General features: G+C 45.9%; 1 long non-coding RNA gene across 3 annotated transcripts; it reads right to left on the bottom strand.

Annotated features, from left to right (window-relative positions):
- Positions 1–6657: 6657 nt before the first annotated feature.
- Positions 6658–10001, bottom strand: LOC109755127 (uncharacterized). 3 transcript variants are annotated; one of them, XR_005768948.3, is made up of 3 exons: positions 9515–9969; positions 8488–8638; positions 6658–6958 (listed from the first exon to the last, which is right to left on the bottom strand). It is a non-coding gene; the product is annotated as an uncharacterized lncRNA (long non-coding RNA). The 3 variants fall into 3 exon arrangements; XR_005768950.3 differs by lacking the exon at positions 6658–6958 and adding an exon at positions 7498–7991 and having other exon boundaries at positions 9515–9970; XR_002230856.4 differs by lacking the exon at positions 6658–6958 and having other exon boundaries at positions 8311–8638; positions 9515–10001.
- Between the last annotated feature and the right edge of the window lie 5149 nt (positions 10002–15150).

Raw genomic sequence — 15150 nt, 5'->3', positions numbered from 1 at the left:
TCGAACAGATCCTTGCGTTTCCTCCATGAGTCGTCGTCGCGAAGCCACCTTCGATGTCCCATGAACACGGTTTTCGAAGACCCGGGATCTCTATCTAGCTGGCGATACGTTGTGTCATCCATGCACCTGACGCATCCAGAAAATCCGTGGACCACCTGCCCCGCGACATATCCGTAACCAAGATAGTCCTGCACCGTCGTAAGCAGTGCGGCTCTCATAGGGAAATATTCTTTCTCTGCGGTGTCCCATGTATTGGCTAGCGTTTTCCACAGCGTGTCTAGCTCCTCTTTCAGCAGCCACAGATATAGATTGATGTCATTCCCTGGTTGTTTCGTCCCTTCAATTAGCATACTCATGTGAATGTACTTCCTCTTCCTGCACAACCAGGGGGAAGGTTGTACATCCACACAAACACAGGTCAGGTGCTATGTGTGCTTCTCCGGCTGCCAAACGGATTGACTCCATCGTTGCTCGTGTCCAGCATGATGTTCCTTGGATCGTTCCCAAATTCTGGGTGTTCGAAGTTCAACGCTTGCCACTGGCTCCCATCCTTAGGGTGACTCTGCATCTTGTCTTTTTTATTTATCTCCGGATCATTTGCGTCATCTTCTCGCTTCTTCTTCTCCCTATCCGCGTGCCAACGTAGGAGCTTTGCTACCTTAGGGTCCGCGAAATACCGCTCCAGACGAGGAGTGATCGGAAAGTACCACACCACTTTTCGAGGAGCTTTCTTCCTCTTCTTGTATCGAGTGACGCCGCACACCGGACATATGGTAGACTCCGCGTGCTCGTCCCGATAAATGATGCAATTGTTCATGCACACATGGTATTTCATGTGCGTAAATCCAGAGGACACACGATTTTCTTCGCCTCCTCGAAACTGGTCGGCACTTGTTCCCCTTGGGAAGACGTTCGTGCCAGAATGACATGTTCTCGTCGAAGCATGCGTCGGTCATTTTGTGTTTTACCTTCATCTCCAGAGCCATGAGCGTTACTTTCAGGCGGGTATCCTCGGGCCTGCATCCTTCATACAATGGAGTAACCGCGTCTATCTCCAGTTGATCCAACTTGGCTTTCTCTCGGGCGGCAGCTCTTGCGTTATCCGTCTACTTGAGAAGCAGCTCTTGAATATGAGGGTCCTGCACCCAGCCCATCGTCGTCTGCTCCGGCATCTTCATCTTCATGATCATGCCCTTCGTCTGTTCCGGCATCTTCCTCATCACCATGTCCGGCATCTTCTACATGATGACTGTGTACTGCATCTACTTCATGATCATGTCCTGGAGATTCTTCGTCTTCTCGCCCGCCCTCGCCGCGGTTGTCTTGCTGCCCTTCCGCATTTCTTGCCCGGCCCCCATGGACGACTTCATCACCTTGCCACCGATAGCCATCCATGAAACTACGCAAGAGCAGGTGGTCCCGCACCTGTACGGAATCCGGGTCCATAAGGCTCCTCAGCTTGCATCTTCGACACGGACATCTTATCTCCGTCTCGTTCTTTTGAAGCATCTCGGCCTTCGCGGAGCTCAAAAACCTATTCACGATGCCTTCGGTCATCGTGCGGACCATGGTCGCCTGCGGGGTAGAGCAAAACGATATTTTAGAACCAAGAAAAAATTTGGCATGACTTTGCCTAAAAATAGGACCAAAAAGAATGCATAGTGCCAAAATTCTCGCCGAAACAGAAATGAATCAACATTCCGGCAAAATATTGGAAACTATCGCATTTCAAATACCGGTACCTGCAAACACAAACATATATGCAACACCACAAACATACATAGATCTAGCTAGGCCATAAAAAGTGCATGTGCACGTTGTTGGAGGGAGAAAAAAGTAGATCTACAACATAAATAAAGCTTTCCCTTACTTACCTATCAAAAAAAGGTAATTTAACCAGTTAATTTGGATGAATCTATGGTGCAAATGAGGTGAGGAGGAGGAGGCAGCCGAGACAAGCTTGGAGGAGGAGGTGGAGAGAATGAAGTGGGGAAAGTGAGTGTGTGGGTGGCTGTCCAAAATATCTAGCTGGTCCCAGGTTACTAATGGCGCACCACCTACAAATGCGCCATTAGTAACCTTGGTTACTAATGGCGCACCAGCTGGCGGTGCGCCATTAGTAGTTTTGCAAAAAAATGATAGTAGTGGCGCACGGGGTGACTGGTGCGCCATTACTAGTTAAAACTAGTAATGGCGCACTGTGCCCTGGTGCGCCATTAGTATTTTTGGAAAAACAATTGTTAGTAGTGGCGCACCATGGTTGTGGTGCGCCATTAGTGTCTATCACACTAATGGCGCACCAACACATGGTGCGCCACTGCTATATAGTAGTGGCGCACCACATGTCTGGTGCGCCATTAGTGTCCATATTATCTATAGCCCTTTTCCTAGTAGTGTCAATGGGCCAAGGCTCCGCTTGGGGGGTGATACGTCTCCAACGTATCTATAATTTTTTATTGTTCCATGCTGTTATATTATCATTCTTGGATGTTTTATAATCATTTTATATCATTTTTGGTACTAACCTATTGACATAGTGCCAAGTGCCAGTTGTTGTTTTCTTCATGTTTTTTTACATCACAAGAAATCAATAACAAACGAAGTCCAAACGCAGTGAAACTTTTTGGAGTTTTTTTGGGACCAGAAGACCACCAATGGGCCAGAGCAGCACCTGGGGGGTGCCCCGTGGGGGGCACAACCCACCAGGACGCGCCTAGGAGCCCAGGCGCGCCCAGGTGGGTTGTGCCCACCCTGGTGGCCTCCCACACCCCCTCTTTACCCTATAAATTCACAAACATTCTGCAAACCCTCAGGGTTAACCTAGATCAGAAGTTTCGCCGCCACAAGGCTCTGTAGCCACGAGAAACAAATCTAGACCCCATTCCGGCACCCTGCGGAGGGGGAAATCATCACCGGTGGCCATCTTCATCATCCCGGCGGCCACCACGATGAGGAGGGAGTAGTCCACCCTCGGGGCTGAGGGCTTGTACCAGTAGCTATGTGTTTAATCTCTCTCTCTCTCGTGTTCTTGAGATTTCACGATCTTGATGTATCACGGGCTTTGTTAATATAGTCGGATCATATGTTGTTTTCCCCTCTCTATCTTGTTGTGATGAATTGAGTTTTCCCTTTGAGATTTCGTTGTTATCAGATTGAATACTTTTATGGATTTGAAAACATTTGATATATGTCTTGCAATTGAATACTCGTGGTGACAATGGGGTATCGTATTGATTCACTTGATAGATGTTTTGGCACTCAACTCTCTGATTCCCGAGGTGACATGGGGGTAATCTATGCATAGGGGTTGATGCACGTTCTTGTCTTTGTTTCTCCGGTAGAAATCTCGGGGCACTCTTTGAAGTTCTTTGTGTTGGATTGAGTATTATGAATATGAATTTGCTTTGGTGTTATTTTAGTATGAAATCTAGGATAGATCGAACGGAAAGAATAGCTTTATGTTATTTTAGTACGAACTCTTGAATAGATCGAACGGAAAGAATGGCTTGAGGTGATTTCGTACCCTACAAACAATTTATTCTTATGTTCTCCGCTAGATAGGAACTTTGGAGTGATTCTTCGTCACACTTTGAGGGATGGTTATATCATCCAATTATATTAGCATTGTTGAGAGATTGCACTAGCGAAAGTACGGACCCTAGGCCTTGTTTTCAAGCATTGCAATACCGTTTGTGCTCCGTTTTATCAATTGCTACCTTGCTATTTTTATTTATTCAGATTATAAAAATATATTTCTACCATCAATATTACACTTTTATCACTATCTCTTTGCCGAACTAGTGCACCTATACAATTTTCCATTGTATTGGGTGTGTTGGGGACACAAGAGATTTCTTCTATTTGGTTGCAGGGTCGTTTGAGAGAGACTATCTTCATCCTACGCCTCCCACGGATTGATAAACCTTAGGTCATCCACTTGTGGGAAAATTGCTACTGTCCTACAAAACTCTGCGCTTGGAGGCCCAACACGTGTCTACAAGAATAAAGTTGCATAGTAGACATCTGGGGGTGCTCCGAGGGGAGCACAACCCACCAGGGCGCGCCAGGAGGCCCAGGCGCGCCCTGGTGGGTTGTGCCCACCTCGGGTGCCCCTAGACCGCATCTTTGCTCTATAAATACCCCAATATTCAAGAAACCCTAGGGGAGTCAACGAAAATCAATTCCAGCCACCGCAGAGTCCAGAACCACCAGATCCAATCTAGACACCATCATGGAGGGGTTCACCACTTCCATTGGTGCCTCTCCAATGATGCGTGAGTAGTTCTTTGTAGACCTTCGGTTCCGTAGTTAGTAGCTAGATGGCTTCCTCTCTCTCGCTAGATTCTCAATACGATGGTCTCTTGGAGATCCATATGATATAACTCTTTTTGCAATGTGTTTGTTGGGATCGGATTAATTTTGAGTTTATGATCAGATTTCTCTTTTTATATCCATGAAAGTTATTTGAGTTTCTTTGATCTCTTATATGCATGATTTCTTATAACTCATATTTCTTCTCCGATATTTGGGTTTTGTTTGGCCAACTTGATCTATTTATCATGCAACGGGAAGAGGTGCTTTGTAGTGGCACTACTAGGGAAAACCTTATACACAGAATCTTACCAGCAGCGCGGTTTAAAAACAGACGCTACTGCTACTTACTAGCAGCGCTCTACATAAACCGTGCTACTAATAACCCATTAGAGGTAGCGCGCTATGTGAAAAGTGCGCTGCTACTACAATTGCCAGGGCGTTGCCCCCAGACTAGGTATAGTAGTAGCACCCTTTACAAAGACGCGCTACTGCTAACGTACTTAGCAGTAGCACGTTTCGCCAACACACGCTGCGGCTAAGTATCATCCCCTCTTGCAACTAAGTTTAGTCCCATACTGCTAAGCGAACAGGGTGTTGACCACCATAAATATGTTATTTCTAAAACTATCACAAGCACTTGGTCTTCATTGAACTCTATGTGTAGGATTTGTGGCCGCAATATGAATCTTCACATGTACCTAAACAGGTGAGGATTCATGTTGACTATTTAGATTCTACACAAAAAGATCATTCAGGACCAATGTATTTTTTATGTTTATTTTTACATGCTTAGCCTTAGCAGTAGCGTGTTATTGTATAAAGCGCTACTGCTATAGAGTTTAGTAGTAGCGCATTTCCCTGAAGATCCCTACTGCTAAAGCCATCACATCTTCTACACCCGTCCCTCACTCTCCACTCGCCACTCCATCCTCCATCCCCTCCCTCACCCCGTCGTCCGCCGCCGCCGCAGTGCCGCCAGCTGCTACCGTCGTCGCCCCTCCGTCCTACGTCCTCTCCCTCCTCCATCCCGCCACCGTCGCCCCCTCCCTCCCTAGCTCCCTCCTCCATCTCCCTCCATCCCGCCGCCATCGCCCCCCCCCCCCCCCCGCCGTCACCGCCACCGAGGTAACTCTTCCTACCTCCCTCCCCCTCCTTCCCGCCTCCTCCCTCCTTCCTCCCCCCCTCCCTCGCTCCTCCTTCCCGCCTCCTCCCTCCATCCTCCCCCTCCTCCCTCCCTCCTTCCTCCCCCTCCTTCCTCCCTTCCTTGTCTTTGTTCTTGTAGAATGTAGGTAATATAAATGTAGATTTTAGAATGTAGACATTGTAGAATGTAGGTTTTTTAATAGAATAGTTTTTTTGACTATTTTTAGGTGGTTTGAATAGAATGTAGGTAATTTAAATGTAGATATTGTAGAATATAGATATATAGATAGATGGATGGATAGATGTTAGGGTTAGAACTACGGTATAGATAGGTAGAATGTAGGTGCTTAATAAAACTAGTTCATTTATAGTAAGTGCTTAATATAACTAGTTTATTTACAGTAAGTGCTTAATAGAACTAGTTTATTTATAGTAAGTGCTTAATAGAACTAGTTTATTTAGTAAGTAGTTAATAGAACTAGTTTATCACTTTGTGATCAAAGAATGCTATATGAGATTTGATTATCTAAAATTTTACTCGGTGGAATATGCAGGCTTTGTACAGTCGTGTCTCCTTGGAGTGATCGTCATCCGAGCTACCTCTACTTCCTCTACACCTGAGTCACTGAGCTAAAAGTCCACCTCCTCTTTATCCACTCCTTGGTGTGTTGAATAGAGTAGAATTAGGGTATTTAATCGGTGAGCTCATGTGTGAATGCTTATGAAAATTGATCCGGATGGAATTGCAAGTTTAAACATCATTGTATGTGTATGAATATCTTTGTATCGCTGGCAAAATCCAAGTGGCCTATGTATTGCCGGAGTGTTGATTCATTTCCGTTCCGGCAAATTTTAGGCGCTCGATATGTCCTATTTTAGCAAAAGGTCATGCCGATTTTTTTTTCGTGAATTTAAGCATGACTTGTACTAGAATATGTAGGAAATATCGAGTGCCCCGGATTTGTGTGTTGAGTTTCCTGGTAGTTGCCTTTGATCGATTTTCAATTAATGTTTCAACTATGAACATAGGAAATGTCTGACGAAGAAAAGGATTTCGGTATGTGCAAATACTGCGAAGACGAGCGCGGGCTGTGCGAGAGACATTTCCTAGTTGATGATAGGGGCTTCAGCATCAAGCTGGACGAGAACTTCAAAGTGGATACAGTAAGTCACAATGACAAGTGTTTTTTTGTAATTAAGCATGATTTCTGCTTCTTTTGCTTCATCTTATAATTTTAACTAGCAAGATGCCCGTGCTACGCTACGGGATAAGAAATGATCAGGTGGACGTATAGTCAGGAGCTGGTATATGCTACTAATGCAATAAAAATGTACCAAGCACTAATCAAAGTGACTATATTATTGATAGGTACACATCAAGCACAGTCAAACGTATGGTTTCCAATCGATAAACCTCTTCATCCAAGCCAAACTTTTGCTTCTTCATCTTTGCCTCACGGGAAGACTTGTTCTCCATGCTCATCTCATTGCTCGCTCTATCCTATATCGAGGTGGTGACAGAGATCATGCAACAAGAAGAAAATCCGTCCACATACATGTGACAACTGAGATAGGCACTAACCAGCTTAATTTTCTAGTTTCTCTTCCTATCCTTGTCTGCTTAATTTTCTACTTTCGGCAATAGATTGATTATTTGCTCGGACCATAGCCAAGTCATCCAAGTCATGAATATCGGCTTGCACTGGCAGGCAGTGCTGCAGCAGTGGCCAATGATAGTTATTTCTTGTCTTCAGAGTATACCAAAGTGGTGTTTGAACATGAGTATCGAGAGGCGGATGCTATTGCCCATGAACTGGTCTGTCTTCCACGTTTAATGAAGCTACTTCTTGGATTGAAGTACCACCACCATCAATTCTATCTCTTTTAGGAACACTATAATGATGTATACGAATGAATAAAGAGGTGTTTTTTATTTAAAAAAACAAGGGACCTAGTAATGTGTCCTTTTGGGGAACAAAAGAAGAAAGGGTAAAAAAACAGAAGGTGAGCCTTACCAATCTAATGCACAAAATAGAGTGGTACAAATTAAAATCAGGTCTTTATTGTGCACTGCATTACCAATGAAAAATATCACATGATTTTGTTTCTTAAAACCAATAGTCTCATGAAACATACATGCCTCGACACGAGAAACGCGTCGTCATGAAGTTGCGTCACGGAAAATTAACAGTCTAATCAATTATTATTAAGCTTAGACACACAAGAATATGACAGCAGTAACATGACATATATCTCCCCCGCCACAAATTAAGTAGAGTATCAAAGACTATCTCCCATCACTATACAAAATCATAGTATCCAACTTTTCTACAAAGCAGTGCGTCCCCAAGCGCAGGAAATTGGACAAACTTTCAGGCTCTACTTCACCCTCTCAGTGCACCACATACCTCCACTCCACTCACCACACCCTCTCAGTGCATCAGATAGGTGCCTTGGTATATGTTACATCTTAGAAATAAATGGTCAACGTACATCAAGAAACTGGAGGCAATGGTCCTGGCAGGAAACCTTTGCTGTATATATATATATATATATATATATATATATATATATATATATATATATATATATATATATATATATCACTGGATTACTACTTAGTTGAACAAACTTTCACCCGCTTCTTACATTAGATAAAGCAGGGATGGACTGTAACACGATGAAAACCAAAGTCACCTACTGCCTGCTATTGCTTGCTACTTGAGCAAAACATAAAAAATAATGTTCTGACTATATTCTTAGGGAACTCTGCACTTAGTAAGATCAGGATCTCCTGACTATAGTTTAACATACTTCAGTTTATCTTTTAAAAAATCATGCTGACGCTGATGCTTACTATAATTACCTTCCTTGGTGAAAAATATTTTCTGTAAAAAAATACCAACTGGCTTAAAAGACCAAGCATAATCATTTTAGGCTAGTTCTTATGATACGAGGTGCTGGAATGATTACATGTGGATCTTAATCTGACAAATATGACTACTGAGAAATAAAAAATATCTTCCTCACCTATGCCATGAATTAGTTATTGTGCAAACAGTTGCCGCCATAGTCATCCTTGCAGCAGTAACTGCGGCACAACACCTTGCAGGTTCCTACATTCCCCATGCTCGCCCATCTTTGTGTCACTATCATGCACCTCGCCCTTGCTGCCACAACCCTGAAATTCAGAAATAGCTGAGCCCAACAATGCAAATTTCTGTTAGAAAATTCAGAAGTACAAAACCCCTACAAAAATCAAAATTGACCTGACACCTATGCAGTAGTTTACAGTAACCAAATCAGACATATGGAGAATGCTCAAAGGTTGGCACTAACCCTGACCAAAAGATTAGCTTTGCATAAGTAAACCACCCTGCAAAATTTTGCCACTTGAACCTTCCAGTCATACAAATAATTTCACTACTCTTTAAAAGGTGGCTAACTCCATTTGGTCAGCTTGAAATCCAACAGATAACTAAGTACTTGGTCGGTTTCTCTATGAGATGAAACATTAAGCCTCATGGCCATCACCACATGTGCGTAAAGGAAGAAATAATTTATAGTTTTACCTCATAGCTAGAATGCACAATAGTTATGCACATATAAATGTCTAAAGTATGAAGGAATGATGATATGCATTGACAACCACATTGCAAAGATAATACTTTCACGCAAGTTAAACTATCCTGCAAACCAGCCACCAAATCACTTCAGTATGAACACAAAAATGACCAAACAACACATTAATTAAGTGAAAGCAATGATCTCACATTCGGTGGCTGTAACATTTTGGCGTAATACCTGCATGCTTTTTCCCCCCAAAAAATGGAGGGTTAGCAAAAAAGATTAAAACCTTAAAGTTTAAAAAGGATTTCACAAGAGCCTATTACAACAAGCAGAGGCCTAATTATAAGCTTCACAACTTGCAGATGGCAATGGGAAAAGAAAACACACTGATAACATGTTCAAAACCGTGAAATATGAAGCATGTTCCACTTCTTATGCAGTAGGTGGGCCGACACCATGGATGAGCAGAGCACAGCCAGCGGGATACCTGCGGAGGTCAGTGTCGGAGGAGACGGCGATGAGGAAGTGGAGGTGGTGGGAGTGGGAAGTACGGCTGCTGGATCAATAAAGGGTGGAGGTAGGAGAGGCGTTGTGGCACTAACGGCGCCGGCGGCGTACTTTGGTGGCTGGTAACAAAGGAGATGGGAGGAGTGGAGGGGATGACGAGGAGCACGGGGAGGTGGCGGTGATGGGAGTGCTCGAACTGCGGTGTTAGACGAGGACGCAGGAGAGGCGTCCGTAGACGGACGACATCGACGGCGTGCTTGCCGAGGTCGGCGTTGGAGGACACGGGCAAGGGGCAGAGATGACGTTGAGGTGGAGGTGCGTCATGGTGGTGGGTGGTGGGGCTGAGAAGCGTGAGAGGCGCAGGAGGTGGACGGCGCCAGCAGCAGCCGCCTCGCGCCCCCGCCAGATCGATTCCAGTGATGTCCGTCGGTGATTTGATTTGTTTCCAGATGGTTCCAGGAGTTGGGAGAGAGAAGCCTGAACAGGAAAGATGTGGTTGAGGGGTTATGTGCAAATGAGCAGCAGACTGATTTGTGTGCGTTAGATGCCGATCCGACGATCCTGAACGATGGATGGCAGACACACCATGATCACCAACTCGGAATTTTATAGGAGTAGAGATTTTTTACTATTCTACTAGCGTATCCCCTGCCATGCAAGAGTTTTTGTCTTGGATAAGATTGGTTTCAGTCCTATGAAAACTATGGAGGTAAAGAGAGTTTACTTGAAGACCGAGCATGGTTATACTTTCGACGCAAAATTATACAATGCAGACACCTACTCAAAACATGCGACCAATAGTGTTCTTATTGAACTACGGTCACATCTATTTAGGAAAGATGGTAAGATTTTTATTATTTGTCCTCAGTGCATGTTTTGCATACATTATTTTTTAAGCTAAACTTCATTGCTAAGTATGTTACTATACGATATTCTTCAACAGGGACTCCCGATGATAGTTGTGCCTCAGTGGATTGAGACTAAAGGTCGCATGTCAATGGTTAGCTTACGGCCAAGACATCCTACATCGCACATGAGTGCATTCAGGATTTCTAAAACCGAGGAATGCTTGATAGTGAAAGACTGGAGCAAAATTGTGAAGGATCGCAGAGAAGTACTAGGGGGCATCAATTAGAAGCGCAGCCTACGATTAGGAGATAGGTTCATCTGCATGCTCCAATATGATGAAGCAGGAGTGCTACACATGTTCTATGCTATTTTACTTGATAGAGATCAGCATGAGTGATTAGCTAGCTCGAATGTGTTTGAAGATGATGATGTGCTACACTATGACTATGATGATTAAACAGCTAGTGTTGGTGGTAATGACTATGATGATTATTATTAGCTAGTGTTGGTGGTGATTAGATAGCTACACTATGACAATGATGAATAAATAGTGGTAATGACTATGATGATTATTAGCTAGTGTTGTTGGTGATGATATGATGTAAGAGTTTTTATATTAACATGATGATGATGAGTTATTATATCATTGGGTGAAAGAATCGCAGATTATTTCAAGTAGATGGATCCTAAGTGATCAAGTCATGGATTATCGTGATAATCCATGACTTGATCACTTAGGATCCATCCACTTGAAATTAATACACGGTTCTTTCACCTAGTGATTTAATAACTCATTATGATGTAAAAACAATCTCTAAATTGCTATTGTATGAAAACTTGTATAAAGGTGTATGAATAATGACATAAAAAAGAATACCGAATAATAGTAGTAGCGCGGGCTTTGAGACGCGCTACTAGTAATTACCAGTAACGCCCGTTCCTCCACGCGCTACTCCTAAGTAGATATAGCAGTTGCGCGTGTCAACACACGCTACTACTAACCTTTAGCTGTAGCGCCGTAGCAGTTGCGTAGTTACCCGCGCTACTGATAGGTAAAAACCTGCGCTACTGCTAGGCTTTTCCCTAGTAGTGTGGGTTCAATCTTACGGTGCTTGATCCCAGTGACAGAAGGGGAACCGACACGTATGTATCGTTGCTACTAAGGATAAAACGATGAGGTCCATCTCTACATAGATAGATCTTGTCTACATCATGTCATCCTTACTATTGCATTACTCAATTTCTTCATGAACTTAATACACTAGATGCATGCTGGATAGCGGTCGATGTGTTGAGTAATAGTAGTAGATGCAGGCAGGAGTCGGTCTACTAATCTTGGACGTGATGCCTATATAATGATCATTGCCTGGATATCGTCATGATTATTTGAAGTTCTATCAATTTCCCAACATTAATTTGTTTACCCACCGTTTGCTATTTTTCTCGAGAGAAGCCACTAGTGAAACCTACGGCCCCCGGGTCTCTTTCTCACATTATTTGCCTTTGTGATCTACTTTTCCTTTGCTTTTATTTTCAGATCTATTAAACCGAAAATACAAAAATACCTTGCTGCACTTTATTTTATTTGCGATCTATTTATTCAGTCTATTATAACTTTTTCCTGTTCACGAGCCAATTTCTGGCGCCGTTACCCGAAAGGGATTGACAACCCTTTAACACGTCGGGTTGCGAGTGGTTGTTATTTGTGTGCAGGTGCTATTTACGTTGTGTTGCTTGGTTCTCCTACTGGTTCGATAACCTTGGTTTCATCACTGAGGGAAATACCTACCATCACTGTGCTGCATCATCCCTTCCTCTTTGGGGAAATACCGACATAGTCCTAGCAGACATCAAGCAGCTATGTACTCTGATTCACACGTAGATCCCGCCACAACGCTTTGCTTGGAACTGCACCAACTAACAGCTCCACCATTCAATATAAATACGTATCCGGTTTGCGACTTAGAGTCATCCGAATCAGTGTCAAAGCTAGCATCGACGTAACCATTTACGACAAGCTCTTTGTCACCTCCGTAAACGAGAAATATATCCTTAGTACTTTTCAGGTATTTCAGGATGCACTACAAAAAAAGACACATCCCTGACATTTTGGGCCGAACGAAATTTTTTTCTGTCATACTTATTACACTTCTATGACGATAATTGTGACAAAACCCGGTATCATCATAGATGTGGTGGGCTCCTACTTCTATGACAAAAAATCATGACAGAAAATGGGCTTTTCGTTCTGGGCGGGCCGGAGACGCAGCTGCATGACATTCTTTGGGCCGTCCATGACGGGAAAAACTGTGGTAGAAGCGAGGGCTAGGAAAATATCGGGGTGTTCCCGGTTACGGTGTGTGGTCAGGGCCGAGCGATGCATGGAGGTTTGCGCGTTTCTCTCGTACACGCATGCGCGTGGGTGCGAGGCGTTGGGCTCTAACTGAACCCGAGCGATTGCACTTTAGGCTACACGTTACTGAACCCGAGCGATCGATCGATGGCTGTTAACTGAACCCGATTGAGCGATTCCTTCGCTACTGCTGCTAACTGAAGCCGATCGATGCTGCCTCTGGATGAATAGTGAGCGTTGCTGGGCGAGATTGGATGAACAGTTCCCGGTGGGGGTGGATGAACATGACCCCGTGGTGTTGCCTCTGGATGAACAGGACCCTGATCGATTGAGCCGGTTGGGGCTGGATGAACAGGACCCCGTGGAGGGCTGGATGAACAGGACCACCCCGTGGAGGGCTGGATGAACAGTAGACGGTGGAGGGCTGGATGAACAGTAGCCCGTGGAGGGGTGGTTGAACAGGAGCCCATGGAGAGGGCTGGTTGAACAGTATCCGGTGGAGTAGCGCGCGGTGGAGGCTGGATGAACAGGAGCCCGTGGATGAACAGTCGCAGGTGGAGGCTAGAGGAGGTCGACAATGGATGAACAGTAGCCCGTGGAGGCTGGAGGAGGTCGACGGTGGAGATGACAGTATCCCGTGGAGTCCCGTTTTGCGGTACGCCACACCCCTCCCGATGAACAGGACCCCCATTTCGACCGTCGCGCTCCAACACAAGTCCGTTTCCTCCGTTTTGCGGTACACCACACCCCTCCCGATGAACAGGACCCCGTTTCGACCGTAGGAGGTCCAACACAAGTCCGTTTCCTCCGTTTTGCGGTACGCCAGACCCCTCCCGATGAACAGGATCCCGTTTCGAACATGGCCGGTCGAACACAAGGCCGTTTCCTCCGTTCTGCGGTACGCCAGGCCTCGTTTCCATCGGCTGTTCCATCCAAGCCGGTTGGCTCCCACGCGTTCCGTTGCCTCCCGATGAACACGACGCATTCCGTTGCCTCCCCATGAACACGACGGCGACGCAGTTTCTCCGTTCCGACCCAGCCATGTACCGGAGCCCTGGCCGTACGTACGCGCGAGTAGGCATTCGAGACCCCGCCCGTATGTACGTACGTGGCAGTATTTACTTTCTTGCACCCTGGCCACTGTACGTACGTGTACATGCTACGTGCGCGCCTCTACTACGACACGTGCGCGCCTCTACATCGACCAGTATGTACGTACACGTTCGCGACCAGAATGACAACGCTACGTACGCTTCGACCAGGTGTTTCCCGACTGTCAGACACTTCCTTGCGTGCGAAGATGTAGCTGGTGGGTCCCAGCAGTCAGAGAGTCGAATCGTTTTTTTTTTGCCCGGCGCACTTCCTTGCGTGCGAAGATGTAGCTGGTGGGTCCCAGCAGTCAGGGGGAAACGTTTTTTCATGAAATACGGTTGCCCGTCCGGTGGGTCCCTGCTGTCAGGTGGAGGAATCATTATATTCCGCGTAATAAGGAGGCACTTCCTTGCTGCGGCCGTGGACCCAGCTGTCAGACTCTCCACGTACAGTACTCTTCCGATGGAAGCCGGTCGTTGACCACATTGACCACGCCGCACCGAGAGAACCAAGGCGGTGGATGATGGCGAGGCCTAGGAAGGGGACGACGCGGAGCCGGGGAAGACGTGGCAGTGGATGCCCATGCGGAGAGGAGTATGATGGTTCACTGGTTCGGCTGCGGAGTGAGGCTGCCGTCGCCGCAGAATAACAGGGGGTGTGGGTGAGTAGAGGGATGGCCTGGCCAGCGGTGGGAGTAGTAGGGGGCGGTGAGGCCTCCGTGGCATCACAGCCGGCCACGGGAGGCAGGAGCACGCGACACGACCGACACTGGTTTGGGCGGCTGGAGCAAGAAGACCAGAGGTTGAAGATGCACTACGGCCGTTGGATGGACATCATACGGTCACTGGAGCTAGAATCATTCATATATTGACTAAGTTGACAAAGCCCTCCGTCCCCGTCAACTTAGTAGGCCCACAAGTCAGCCTCCCAGCATGGTGGGTCCCAGCTGGCAGGGGGGTATTCATTTTTTGTGCGCAATAAGGAGGCACTTCCTTGCGTGCGAACATATAGTTGGTGGGTCCGACCTGTGAACGAAGGGAACGTTTTATTCGTGAAATACAGAGGCCCTTCTGGCGGGTCCCAGATGTCAGGTGGAGGAATCATTATTTTGCATGTAATAAGGAGGCATTTCCTTGTGTGCGGCCGTGGACCCAGCTGTCAGCCTCTCCACGTACACTCCACTTCCGATGGATGTTGTTCGTTGACCACGTTGAGCACGCCGCGCCGAGAGCACCAGGGCGGTGGACGGCGGCGAGGCCTACAAAGGGAACGACACAGGGCTGGGGAAGACACGGCAGTGGCTGCCCGCGCGGTGGAGAGTA

Source organism: Aegilops tauschii, chromosome 2 (assembly GCF_002575655.3).
Source record: "Aegilops tauschii subsp. strangulata cultivar AL8/78 chromosome 2, Aet v6.0, whole genome shotgun sequence".
Lineage (NCBI taxonomy): Eukaryota > Viridiplantae > Streptophyta > Magnoliopsida > Poales > Poaceae > Aegilops > Aegilops tauschii.
The sequence above is the reverse complement of the archived record's forward strand: the minus strand, read 5'-3'. Positions and strand labels throughout refer to the sequence as shown.